This window comes from Sciurus carolinensis, chromosome 3 (genome assembly GCF_902686445.1).
Source record: "Sciurus carolinensis chromosome 3, mSciCar1.2, whole genome shotgun sequence".
NCBI classification, from domain to species: Eukaryota; Metazoa; Chordata; class Mammalia; order Rodentia; family Sciuridae; genus Sciurus; species Sciurus carolinensis.
Genome location: NC_062215.1, coordinates 172,560,224 through 172,573,724, shown reverse-complemented (window position 1 = coordinate 172,573,724; position 13,501 = coordinate 172,560,224). Strand labels below are relative to the sequence as shown.

The window sequence follows — 13,501 nt, the reverse complement described above, 5'->3', positions numbered from 1 at the left end:
TCCACTATAAATGATCTTCCTGAGTTAATATACACTTACAATAGAAGCTTGGCAGTAATTTTTTTAAATTTCCAAAACAAATTAAATTCACTTCTTTCACAAAAGAAAAGGGTAGCATCCCCCCCCCTTTAAAACTAAGGTTTGCTACCTTTTCAAATGCTTGCATGGTGATTTTCAAGCAAAAATAATAGTAAACAATGCCAAATTATTCATTTAAAACTGTTTAAATTTTAGTATTGGATTTCGAGATTAAATATTTTGACATCATTTCTCCAGAATTCCACATTTCAAGATTTTTCTTTTCTACCGGTTTCTGGAGATCTTTGTAAAGACACTGTGTCCCACAGGTACTGGCTTCTTCAATGCACGTGGAATGGTTGTAGTGTATGTGAAAGGCAACATGGGAGTATTGTCATTTGGATGCTTTTGTTCCAAAAAATCATAAAGCAGTTGACAATACATTTTGAATTCAAGGCAAAGTAATTATTTCTCTCAAGCCAAAGAAAGAGATGTAATTCCTTTTACAATTTCCAATCTTTATAGAGAATTCACATGAGACTATTTATTGTAGTCTATAGTTAAAGTTAAACAAAACAGAACAATAAAAACAGAACATTAGGCTTCTAACTTTATAAACATAAAGTTGGAGAAATAACCAGTGTCATTTTTTCAAAGACATGATTATTGTTCATTATTTCCAAAGAGCCTGTGATTTTTTTTTTAATGTTTTGCTGCAATAAACAAACTGAACACAGCCGTCTGCTCTTAGACATATAGGAACTGTATTGATGCAAGAAATGAATTTCTTCCACTATAAGTTATTGAATCATCATCAAATTTCAGCAGCATTGTTAAGTTCCCAATCCATTTCCATCTCCCCCAGGAAAGCAGAAGGGTGCGTGCACCTTCACGTCCCGAAGTTCCCTTTTAGAGGGCATCATTACAAGATGTGGTTGGTGCATGGTCCACTTGAATTTGAATGCTTCCTGCTTAGCCACCTAGTGCTCAGAACTTGACTTTGTAATTAAGTGAAATCCAGAAAGAAACGAGGGGAAGAAAACATGAAAACAGAAGGACAGGAGACAAAGTTAAACAAGTGACATAGTCTGAGCTGATCAGGAAATCGAGTTTTTATGTATCAGCAATTCTCCAGCCATACACACTCCTTACTGAACGGTTGGGTCCAGGCAGTATGGAAAATTATAATCTTTAAAAAGCAATCAAAATTAGAGAAGCAAAGTGGCCAATATGCAATTCTTTAGGATTAATAACTTAAAATATAAGAAAATGGAAAACCCCGATCATAGATTCCAGGTGTCTGACTTAGATTCTGCTTCAACACAGAGATCATGACTAAGCTGAAACTCAGTCAGAGGCCAACAAAGCAGGCAGAATTCATGAACTGGCAGTGCAGCAAAATTCAAGGTTGTGGGCTCAGATCAAATAGCAATTGTCATTGAAGTTGAAATAAGTGCATTACATCATTTGGAACTGAATGTCACTGATTCTGTGCTTAAATAGGTATAACCCTGGGGAGTTCCAAAAAAAAATTTTTTGAAGCGTGTACGATTAAGACCTCCAACTGATTTAGGTTTGTGCTTCAATATGACCTAAGCACACAAGTCCTCAACTCATGGTATGGATTTCTGATATGATTTTTCACCAGTGAATCAAAAAGAATGTGAAATTATCTACTCTAGAAATTCAGAAGCTGGATCCACTTGTAAAGTTTTGAAAATGTTTTTCTTTAACAAACTGTTAGAGACCATGAACTCTAGCAGCAGACCTTGAGCTGCGGCAGTTCCCTAATCTCCCTGAACCTGCAAGTGGGAAGGAGAATAGTGATGAAGTCATAAACCTCCACTCAGTGACTTGCTCACTGCCAGCACTCAGTAGATGCTTATGGTGTCCTTACCAGCTCTCACTGGTTCTTTACGGAGAAGGTGTACGGTGACCTTCATTCCAGGACAATTCTTTTCCCCCAAAAGAGACCTGTCATGAAGAATGAGTTTTATTAAAACAGAGAATTTCCAGAATTTCTCAGGGGGGTAGAATTTAGTCATCATTATATTACATCTTCTAAGCTCAGTTTTCATCATGGGATGTGATTTGTCACAATAACTAAATAAAGAACTCAATTATCAGCGGGAGTTATACCCTCTTATGCACAAGAGTGAGGTAGGTGGCACAGACTCTCTTAATTCTCTTTGGAAGCAGGAGGTATCATGGCCTGAAGATATCTTTAGGTGACTCTCTAAGGGACATTTTCATAATTCTTAAAAATCTCATTAAGATTCAACACACTAAATAAAAATCACTTTCCTACTTTTCATTAGCTGAAAGAATAACAACTTCAGATTCATTTTGGAAGGCATTTCCAAAAACAAATACCTGTTGTCTTTTATATCAGCATATTTTCTAACATATCTGAATGATCCTTTGATGATAGAAAGTTGAATAATCTGGGGTAATCCTGTTTGGGGTTTGGACTAAATTAAAGAATCTGGAAATTATAGTGGTAAATTATAGCTGACTCTGTGACTGCTCTTGTGGCATTTACCATTCTCAATGGCTGCGGACTGATCTCCTAAAGGTCAAGAGAAAAAAGAAAATGAGACCGTTGGTTTCAGTTCCAAATCTTCTCCACTCATAAACCCAGAGGATATAAGGACTTGCAACATAAGCCACCTCCAGATCCAGAAGGGTACAACCATCCACAAACTAAGGGAAAAAGTTTATCAAGCAGAAAAGAGAGCCGCTGAGAAATTCTGAGGGTTAGGGTTTGGGGTATTATAACCACAGTTTTCCTAATGCATGTTTGGAATTCTAATTTGAGCTCTCTGTGTGATCCAGGAAACCCCAACATTGTAAATTACTTTAAAGGAATTTCAGGTTAACATCCTTGTAAGAATTTTGCAGGAGCAAATATAACTCTCTAGAGATTCAAGCCCAAGTCTTAAAGGATTCCACAGCCCTATCAAATATGGTCTGAGAACTTAAAACTGCAAAATATACAAGGAATTAAGGTATCATAAGCAAGACTCAGCATAATCATCAAATAGCAGAATCAACCTTAGCAAGGATCTCTGAAGCTACGATTATCAGATAGAGGATATTATATAAATATATTTTAAGATTTTGTAAGGATACACCAACCACGAACTGAGAGCAAACTATAATCAAAATAGAATGAGGTAGATATAAAAAATCAAATACTATAAAGATGAAAACTATGATAATTGAAACAAAAAACCACCAGAAATATATTATTAAATGTTACTGAAATAGAAATATCAATGACCTATTTAAAAAGGAAGGAATAACACAAGGTCGATGTGAAAGGACTTCTATTCTCACTTACAAGGGGTTACTGAAACTAAGGGGCTGTTCCTCTGAAAGCCAGAAATATTTACAAAATGTATTAAGCAACTATTTTCACACAATGCATAAAAAACAGTACATCGAGGGAAGAAAACAAACATAGCGAGCCCTATAATTGCCTCCACTTTCTGCCTCGATTTCCTTTAGACATAATAGTGCGAGAAGGGCCAACCTGAGAGAGCTTGGGGTTACTGAGTTGAGGAAACAGAGATGGGAGGAAGTCGTGCAGAGGAAGAACTCCAGAACCTGCTGAGGCGTCCCCTGTTCCCGAACTCTGAGCCAGGCATTGTCCTACATCTGTATGTGGCTGGAGAACTCAGTCCTGAACAACTCCACATGCTCACACAGGACTGGGAAGAGGGTTAGGATCCACAGCCAGAGTACAGATCCTAGGTAAACACACGCCTCCTTTAGCAGAGACCCTGAAATGATCACAACACAGGGCTTAAACTGGCCCAGAATGTGAAGATTCATCTAAACTTGCCTAATTAACTTAAGAACAAGATTGAAAATATTATGCTTAATTGAAAATAAGGCAACCCAGAATGAAGTTCAATCATAAAGAAAGACAGCAAAATCCAGCAACCAAAACCACAAATGTGCCATGTCCATCTACTCAAAAAATGTTACACATATAAAGCAGCAGAAAGATGTCAACCATATCTGGGAGAAACATCCAGAAATTACAGAGAAGATAAAATAAGCAAATGAGAACTTTAAATAGCAGCACATGTGCCCAAAAGATTTAAAGGTACATATAAAGATGAAATTTTTTGAACATAATTAATTTAAAAATCAAGAAGTACCATGAACCTTAATCGGAATACCCAAACAAAAAGAGAAAGCTATATCAAGGTAAATTGTAATCAAATTATTTGAAAATAATAATAAAAATATTTTTTAAATCAGCCCAGAGAAAAACAAATATTACATACTAAGAAACATAAAAATCAGTTTCTCATTAGTGATAATGTAAACCAAAACCAAGAATGACATTTTTACTATGCTTGGAAAAACAATTGTCAACCCAGTGTTTTCTATCCAGGAAAACTATCCTCCGAAAATAAAGGCTATTCACAGGTAAGAAGACTCAAGATGACAGTTCTTCCTGTCTTGATCTATTGATTCAACACAAGTCTAATCACAATCCTATCAAGTTTTCAGATCTGAGGGTTTTCATATCTTGATAACCAGATTCTCAACCAATACCATATTGAAGGAGAGTCAGAGAAAACTGACAATACCTGACTTCAACACTTACTACGAAGTTCTGATAATCAAGACACATGATACAGGAGAAAGAATAGAAATGAATCAGGGCAATAGAATATATGGCCTAGTAATAGACCCACACAAATACAGACAGCTGGTCTTTAACAATGAGTGAAGGTAGCACACAGAGAGAAGAGTCTCTTCAACAAATGGTGCTGAAACAACTGGACGTCCACATGCAAATAACAATAATAATTAGACACAGACCTTATACCCATTGCAGAAATGAACTCAAAAAGGATCACAGACCTAAAAGTTATCCACAGAATTATGAAACTCCTAGAAGATGATATAAAAGAAAATCTAGATCAAATTGGGGATGGAGATAACATCTTAGATATACAAGTTATGACTGATAAAAGAAATAATTGATAATTTGTATTTCATTAAAATAACAACCTTCTGCTTTGCTAAAATCACTGTCAAGAGAATGAGAAGACAAGACATAAATTGGAAGAATATTTTTTAAAGACAAACTTGAAAGAGGACAATTTTCCAAAATATATGAAGAACTCGTAAAACTCAACAATAAGAAAAGGAACAGCCTGATTTAAAAAATCAGCAGAAGACCTGACACTTCATCAGAGAAAATATATAGATAAATAAATAAGCATATAAAAAGATGCCAACATCACATAGCATTAGGAAGTTACAAATTGAAACGATGAAATATCACTGAACATCTTATTAGAATTGCCAAAATCCAAAACCCTGACAGCACCGAGTGTTGTATAGGATATTATAGCACAAAAACTTTCAGTCTTGGCTGGTGGAAAAGCAAAATGGAACACCCACTTTGGAACACAGTTTCTTATAGAACTAAACATTCTCACCCTGCTATCCAACAGGCATGCTGTTTGGCATTTACCCAAATGAGCTGCAAACTTATGTCCACACAAAACCTCTACATGGAAATTTATACCAGCTTTATTTGTAATTTCCAAAACATGAAAGCAATCAAAATGTTCTTCAGAAGGTGAATGGAAAAATATGTCTTGGTCCATTCAAATAAGGAATGTTGCTCAGTGTGAAAAAGTAATGAGCCATGGAGCCATGAAAAGATAGAAAGGAAGCTTAAATGCAAACCCTAAGAGCAGTCAATCTTAAAAGAATATAAACTGTATGATTCCAACTCTGTGACTCCCTTATGACCCAACAATGGAGGGAAACGGTAAAAAGATCAGTGCTGACAGAGACCGGGGGAGGGGAGATGAATAGGTGGAACTCGAGTGATTTGTAGGGCAGTGAATCTTTCCTGCATGATATAATAATTGTGCATGAATATCACTTCTGTGGTTCCAAAGTGTTCAACAAAAAAGCACAGATTGAAAACTTAATCCGCAAAGCAACTGTGTTGGGAGATGAATAGGCCTCCGGGGAGATTTCAGGTCATGAAAAGATTAGTGCCAGTGATTAATGGGCTAGAGGCCATATATTCTCTTTCCTACTCCCTCACACTCTCTTGCCCTTCCTCCTTCTGCCATGGCATGGCAGAGCAGAAGGCCCAGTCTTTGGTATACTGTTAGAGGAGCACAAAACGGGTCAAGCAATCACTATGCAAAGCCATGCAATGCACAGCATGAAGAGTGAGCCCTCATGCAACCTATGAAATTTGGATGATAACGATGTGTCAATGTAGGTTCGTTGATTGTAACAATGCAGAATGTTAACAGGAAAAGGGACTGTACCTGTAAGAGGGAGCTTTATTTTTTACTCAACTTTGTTATGAACCTAACTTATTACAGAATAAGAATAAAGCTTATCAAAATGTTTAAAATAAAGGCCGAATAATAATTTTTATACAACAAAATCTCATAAAGTATGCTACTAGGATGCCTAGACAACAGAAGTAATGAAAGATCATACATTATAGGAAAAGAATACTGACGGAAAACTGGATCTACATAAAGGAATTTAAAAAACCAAAAGAGAAACATGAAGCCCAATATAAAATATTTTTCTCATTTTTTGCATTTCCTTAAAAAATATTGACTAAAATGAAAAAAAAAGACAAAAGTCTTATGACATATGAAAAACCAAATTGTGTCAATTGTGGTACTAAGAGTGGAAGGGAGAAACAGAAGTATCTTGAACTACCTAAAAAATAAAAACAGAGTCATGATAACAACCCAACAGTAGAAATAAAATGAAATGCTCAGAAATTGCTCAATGTATCCAAAGAAAGTCAGGGATAGAAAGAAAAAGAAAGTAAGACCAGATGGGACAAATAGAAAACAATTATCAGTGATATATTTAAACTCGGTCTCTTTGATAGTTACATCAATGAATAATGATCTAAACACTCTAATTTAAAAGCAGTAATTATCAGACTTAACAAAAGAGCAAAACTCTAGCATAAACTGTCTACAAGAAATACACTTCAAATATAAAGATACAAATAGGGCAAGAGTGAAATGATGGAAAATAAAATATTAACATAGATGGAATAACTATATTAATATCAGACTAAGTGGACTTCAGGATAAAGACTATTATCAGGGATACATACAGATGTTTTACAATGTTATAGGGGCCAATTCATCAAGAAGACGTAATAATCCTAAATATGCAATTGCCTCAATAACAGGGGCTCAGATCACATGAAACAAAAGTCAGAAGGAGAAACCAACAAACAAAATTATAGGTGGAAATTCTGCTCTCAGCAACTGCATAATAATAGAAAACTACTACAAGTATGTAAGAGGGCTGGGATACAGCTCAGTTGGTAGAGTGCCTGCCTTACATGCACAAAGCCCTGGGTTCAATCCCCAGCACCATCAAAATAAATAAATAAATGAACAAAAATGCAAGACTTGAACAACTTTCACAGTCTACTGAATCCAATTAACACCATAAAACACTCCATCCACAAAAACAAAATATACATTTTCTTAAGTCCACTTGAAATATTTACCAAGATGTCCCATAAGATCATAAAATAAATCTTAATATAATTAAAATAATTGAAATCACACAGAGTATATTCTTTGATCAGAATGAAATTAACCTAAAAATAAATAACAAAGAGATATCTGGAAAATTCTACAAGATATTTAGAATTTAACACCACCTCTAAGTTACCCATTGATCAAAGAATATCACAGGGAAGTTGGACAAAGTTTGAATTGAATGATAATGAAAACCCCACCAGAATTTGTGAGATAGAGCTAAGGCAGTGCTTAGGAAACAAATCTATATTTGTAAATGTTTCTATTTAAAAAATAATAATGATAGTGTAAAATCAGTGATCTAGACTTCCACCTTAAGATGCTAAAAAAGATCGAATTAAACCCAAACTAATATAAGAAAGGAAATAATAAAAATAGGAGCAGAAACCAATGATTACAAAAATAGAAAGGACAAAATCAGTGAAATTAAAATACTTTTTTAGTCCAAACTCTGTCAAATATGTACATATATTTTGCATTTAAAGTTGAATTGAAAATATGTAAGATGCAAACATTCGATTTTTATGATTTCCTCTTTCAAAGAACTTTGTACAGTAACTCACTTTATGACCCATAGGAAAGAGGACTTTCACTGTAGCTATGTATTTATTTTTATTGTTGCCTTCTACCTATGGCAAGGGAGTTATGTTCCATTGACAGTAATGACTGAGAACTTCTTTTTAAAATAAGCATAATTAGGTTATATGAAGTAAACTGATTTAAAGAGATTTTGGTACTGCTAGGATACAGGTGGAATACAGGTACGTTGTGAATGTGGTTATCCAGTGAAGGAAGTTGGGAGAACTCTGGACTTGAGGATGCCTAGGGTTCTGCCAACTCAAAAATTCTGCTGCATGCGCAGGGCATGGAATCTGCAAAGCTGTGTGTGTGCACCGTGAGCTCAGAAGGAGAAAGGCCACCTGAGTACATCTGCATGACACATCAGTCGTCATTCTTAAATGAGTAAAGCTATGAATTGCTCTCAAAACAAAATGAGTACTATTTTGAATAATCATTATTCATCCTCCACTCCCAGTTATGTGGCATGGAACATGAGATTTACTGTAAATAGAGCATGAAATTGAGATAAAATAAAATGCACTGAGAGACTCATTTTTAAACCTGGATGTTCAGTGTCGATCACAGATTTAACTCCTTTTTTTAGCAAGAACTATCCTGGAGTGAATTTGTCTGATAACAAAAGGTCTTAATTTAGTAAGGAGTTAATCCAGGAACTTGCCTTTTAACTAGATGTACAAGTAGGTCAGAGCCCTCTCCGCTATCCAAGCACCTGGCTCATTTATTCATTTATTCTGGAATGTGTTATTGTTTTCATTTGTCGTCAGTGAATTTTTCCTTCATTTGAAGTCACGTAGTTCTGTCTCCTTGGATACATCCATTCTCCCTCTTTCTCCTGGCTCAATTTGGAAAGATCTCAACATTTTAGGAAGAAAAACCAAGCTTGTCAAGTAGCAGAACTTACTAAAGACAAGGACATCTCAGTACCACAGCTGCACAGAAGATTGCCAGAAGGAATATTGTGGACAAGGATCCAAAATCTTTTTAGAAATTGTTTAGATTACAAAGTTCACCAATCAAAATAGGCAATGTTGATCCATATCCCAAAAGTATGTACTTGGAATGCCACTTTCTACGCTCGAAGTAATTTTTGAAATTGTTTGTAGTGTAACTATTAAGAATAGATAACAGAACTAATTCTAAGATGGAGAAAAATCACCACGACCTTTTCGGTAGCCAGTGTGCTATTTTAAATGAAGAGGCTGAGTGAATCAGGTTGTGTTCCCTGGCAACAGACTGGGAGCGGGAGCGTGCAGATGGATAATTTGTGAGGAACGGCTCTCCAGAGGTAAGTGTGCTATGTACGCCTGGGTAAGGAAGGGGAAAGCAAGACGGGATGAGGGAGAAGGTACCCTGGACTGTGCCTGCAGCTGCGCACATCCCAGGGAAGCCCAGGAGCTGGATGACCCACCACGTTCACGGTCACTGAGGCAAGCAGTGGCCAGTCGTTGGGATGCTCCATGGGAAAGTGGGCAGCCAAGAGTAGTTCCCAACGTGCATGGTCAGCAGAAGATACTGCCCACCATCGGTGTGAAATGGCCTGCAGAGGCATCCCAGCGTCTACTGCACCAAGGGGCTGTTTTCCATTGTCATCCGAGAAGCACTGTTGCTTTTTGTTTGTGGTCGTTATTGTAGCTCTCCTCTGCACCTTTCGTCTCTGATGATCCTGCGGGTGGTGTCAGAAGACACACGCCCTCGAAAATGTTCCCATCTGTGTACACTCAGTGTCTCCCGGAGCAAAGAGCTCTGGTAATTGGATTAGAGGGTGAATAAATACCAAGCCAGAAGACAGACTTCTAGAGACACAGAGATGTGTCTCCCTGGAGCCTCTGGTCTGAGTTGCAGGGTGGTGAAGCAGAGACCATCTCTCCTCTTTGCAGATTTGGAATTATTTATATTCTAGAACAGAGCTCTCCCTCCGTCTCTCCTCTCTCTCTCCCTAGCCCCCTTCTCAATTTCAACCTCCCTTCTTCTCTCCGCCCCCTTGCCCACTTCCTTTCTGTCTCCTCTCTCTCTCTCTCTCCCACTGGACGTGTATTGTGGGTGGAGCAGGAGAGTCAGGACAGAAGCTCCAGAAACTCCTGAACTTCTTACAAGCTCTGGCTTCACAATTCTGAGGGCCCATCTCTCACCTCACGTCATGTGCCGTGTGCATTAGAGAATTAGAGCACAGGGACAGAGGTAGGCAGCTCTGTGAGTGCCCCAACACGCAGACCCCAGATCCAGGGTGCATGTGGCCCTGTGTGAGTGTGAGTGTATGTGAGTGTGTGTGTGAGTGTGTGTGTGTGTGTGTGAGTGTGTGTGATTATGTGTGAGAGTGAGTGTGTGTGTGTGTGAGAGGTAGGCAGCTCTGTGAGTGCCCCAACACACAGACCCCAGATCCAGGGTGCATGTGGCCCTGTGTGAGTGTGAGTGTATGTGAGTGTGTGTGTGTGTGTGTGTGTGATTATGTGTGAGAGTGAGTGTGTGTGTGTGAGAGGTAGGCAGCTCTGTGAGTGCCCCAACACACAGACCCCAGATCCAGGGTGCATGTGGCCCTGTGTGAGTGTGAGTGTATGTGAGTGTGTGTGTGATTTTGAGTGAGTGTGAGTGTGTGTGTGACTGTGTATGAGTGTGTGTGTGAGTGTGACTGTGTGAGTGTGTGTGTGAGTGTGTGTGTGTGTGAGTGTGTGTGACTGTGTGTGTGAGTGTAAGTGTGTATGTGACTCTGTGTGTGTATGAGTGTGTGTGTGTGTAAGTATGTGTGTGTGGAGTGTGAGTGAGTGTGAGTGTGTGTGTGCCTGCAACTGCAGCAGGCAGACAAATGGAAATCAAGCTTATTTCGGACCCGCTTTTACCAAGTGTAGCAGTAGAACATACCGGAAACTGCCACACGTCAAGACCATACTTATTTTAAATGCTATTAGCTTGCAAGTAGTGCATCTCAGATCTTTCACAGTTTTGGACCTAACAAGTAGAGCCGTTTAAATAGAAAATATAGGTCTAATTATAAAGCTGGACACTTTAAACAATAACATATAATGTATTCATCTGAAGATGAATATCATCCATCCATAGCTTTATTTCTAATACATAAAAAGTATAAAGATGCATAATAATTCATGGTATAAACACAAATAACTATATACACTAAAGTGCAAATTAGGAAGTAAAAATAAAGAAAAACATATACATTGCCTTGACTATTCAAGAGAGAGAGAAAGAGACAGAGAGAGAGAGAGATGACCCAAGCTGATAAGATTAAGAAAGGATTCAGAGACTTAGAAGTCTCTTAACTGAGCCTTAAAAGGTAGGAAGAAGCAGAAGACTATATTAGACATATGACTCTTGAAGAAGTATATAATTCACTAATAAAGAATGACAACTCACACTTCTTACTTATATTCTAGGCACTAAACAAAGGGCACTGAACAAATTTTATTTTCCAATTTACTTTTTCCAAAAACCTATGTAAAGTGGGAATTATTTTTTTCTTTTGGTGAGGTCAATTAACTTCTCCCTATTGAACAGGGGTCAACTGGTGGAACTGGAGTCCTTCGCTGTTGAACAATAGTGACAGCACTCCAACACACCTTCTTTTTCCTTTTTTGTTCGTTCTAGGTATATATGACAGTAGAATGTATTTTGGCAAATTATACATACATAGAGTACAACTTATTCTATTTAGAATTCCATTCTTGTGGTTATACATGTAGTGGAGTTACCTTGGCTGTGTATTCAAATATAAGGCTACTGTCCTTCCTAGTCCCTTCCTCCCTCTCTTCCCTTCATTCCCCTTTGTCTAATCCAATGTAATTCTGTTCTTCCCCTGCCCACCCTCCCTTGTTTTGGGTTAGTATCCACATTATCAGAGAGAACATTCGGCCTTTGTTTTTTGAGAATTAGCTTGGTAGTCTCCAGTTCTATTCATTTACTGACAAATGCCATTATCTCATTCTTCTTTATAGCTGAGTAATATTCCATTGTGAATATATTCCATTATGTATTTACCCATTCCTCTGTTGAAGGGCATCAAAGTTGTTTCCATAGCTTAGCTATTATGAGTTAAGATGCTATAACCATTGATGTGGCTGTATCACTGTACCATGCTGTTTTTAAGTCTTTTGGAGAAAATCTTTACCACCTATACCTCAGATAGAACATTAATCTCCAAGTTACACAAAAAACTCAAAAAATTAACACCAGAAAAATACACAACCCAATCAATAAATGGGCAAAAGAACTGAACAAACACTTCACAGAAGAAATATGAAAAATATATTTTGGTCAAAAAATTTATGAGCAACATCTCCAGCAATTAGAGGAAAGCAGATTAAAACTACACTGAAATTTTATCTCAGTCCAGTCAGAATGGCAATTATCAAGAACACAAGTAACAATAAATGTTGGCAAGGATGTGGTGGGACTGCAAATTGGTGCAACCACTATGGAAAGCAGTATGGAGATTCCTTTAAAAACTTGGAATGGAACCACTCTTTGACCCAGTTATCCCACTCCTTGGTCTATACCCAACTCTCTTTTCTCCAATGTTTGGTCAGAGGAAGTGACTAGGCAAAAGATAAAAGGCAAAAAAATACTGGCATGTTTGGGGAACAACAGATAAGTTAAGGTTTCTTTGCTATGTAGTGACCAAGTGGAGGCAGATAAAGCTGGATAGGCAGAGGATATCTATAAAGGGTTTAGCTTTCAAAGGTTCCTGAAGGTTCTTGACAGAGTGACCAACAACATCTTTTAGGGACATCAATCTAGCTGCAACATAGTGAAGGTTCCCAAGTGGAATAACAGCTGGGGAACAACTGCTGAAAAACTGAAGGAATATGGTTCAACAAGGAGTGACATGTAACACCCGCTGGCCAAGGTCTGAAGTTTGGAACCAAACCTGGTTGCAACCTTGGATAAATCCTTCCACCTCACTGGGCTTCCATATTCTCATCTGCAGAAAGTCTATGGATTTTCTTCCAAATCTAAATTTTTGACAATTTGGAAGGACCTAAATTAAGATAATTTCATGACAGAGACAGGTCCGAGTATGTGAGATATACTCTAGATTGGGACTGAAAGGTCATAGTGATTGACAGCAAAAGTCAATGAAAATAAAAAGCACACACAAGTGTGGGATGGCCATCAGAATTCATTTTAGATATGCCCATTCTGAGATGCTATGAGACAGATAGGAGACAGCCAGAAGGACAACTGTAAAAGGAGCCCCCAAATCCAAGGCTGGGATCTTGAGTGGGGTCCAAATTTGGAAGCTATTGACATGGACAGGAAGATAGATGGGTTGCTTAGAGGCAACCATGGAAAGAAGGGCAGTGAATCAA

The 13,501-nt window shown here is 37.7% G+C and overlaps 1 protein-coding gene across 6 annotated transcripts in view; it reads left to right on the top strand.

The window, feature by feature from the left end:
- Sphkap (SPHK1 interactor, AKAP domain containing) overlaps positions 1-13,501 on the top strand; it is a 161,975-nt gene that overhangs the window by 135,635 nt on the left and 12,839 nt on the right. The window lies entirely within an intron of this gene.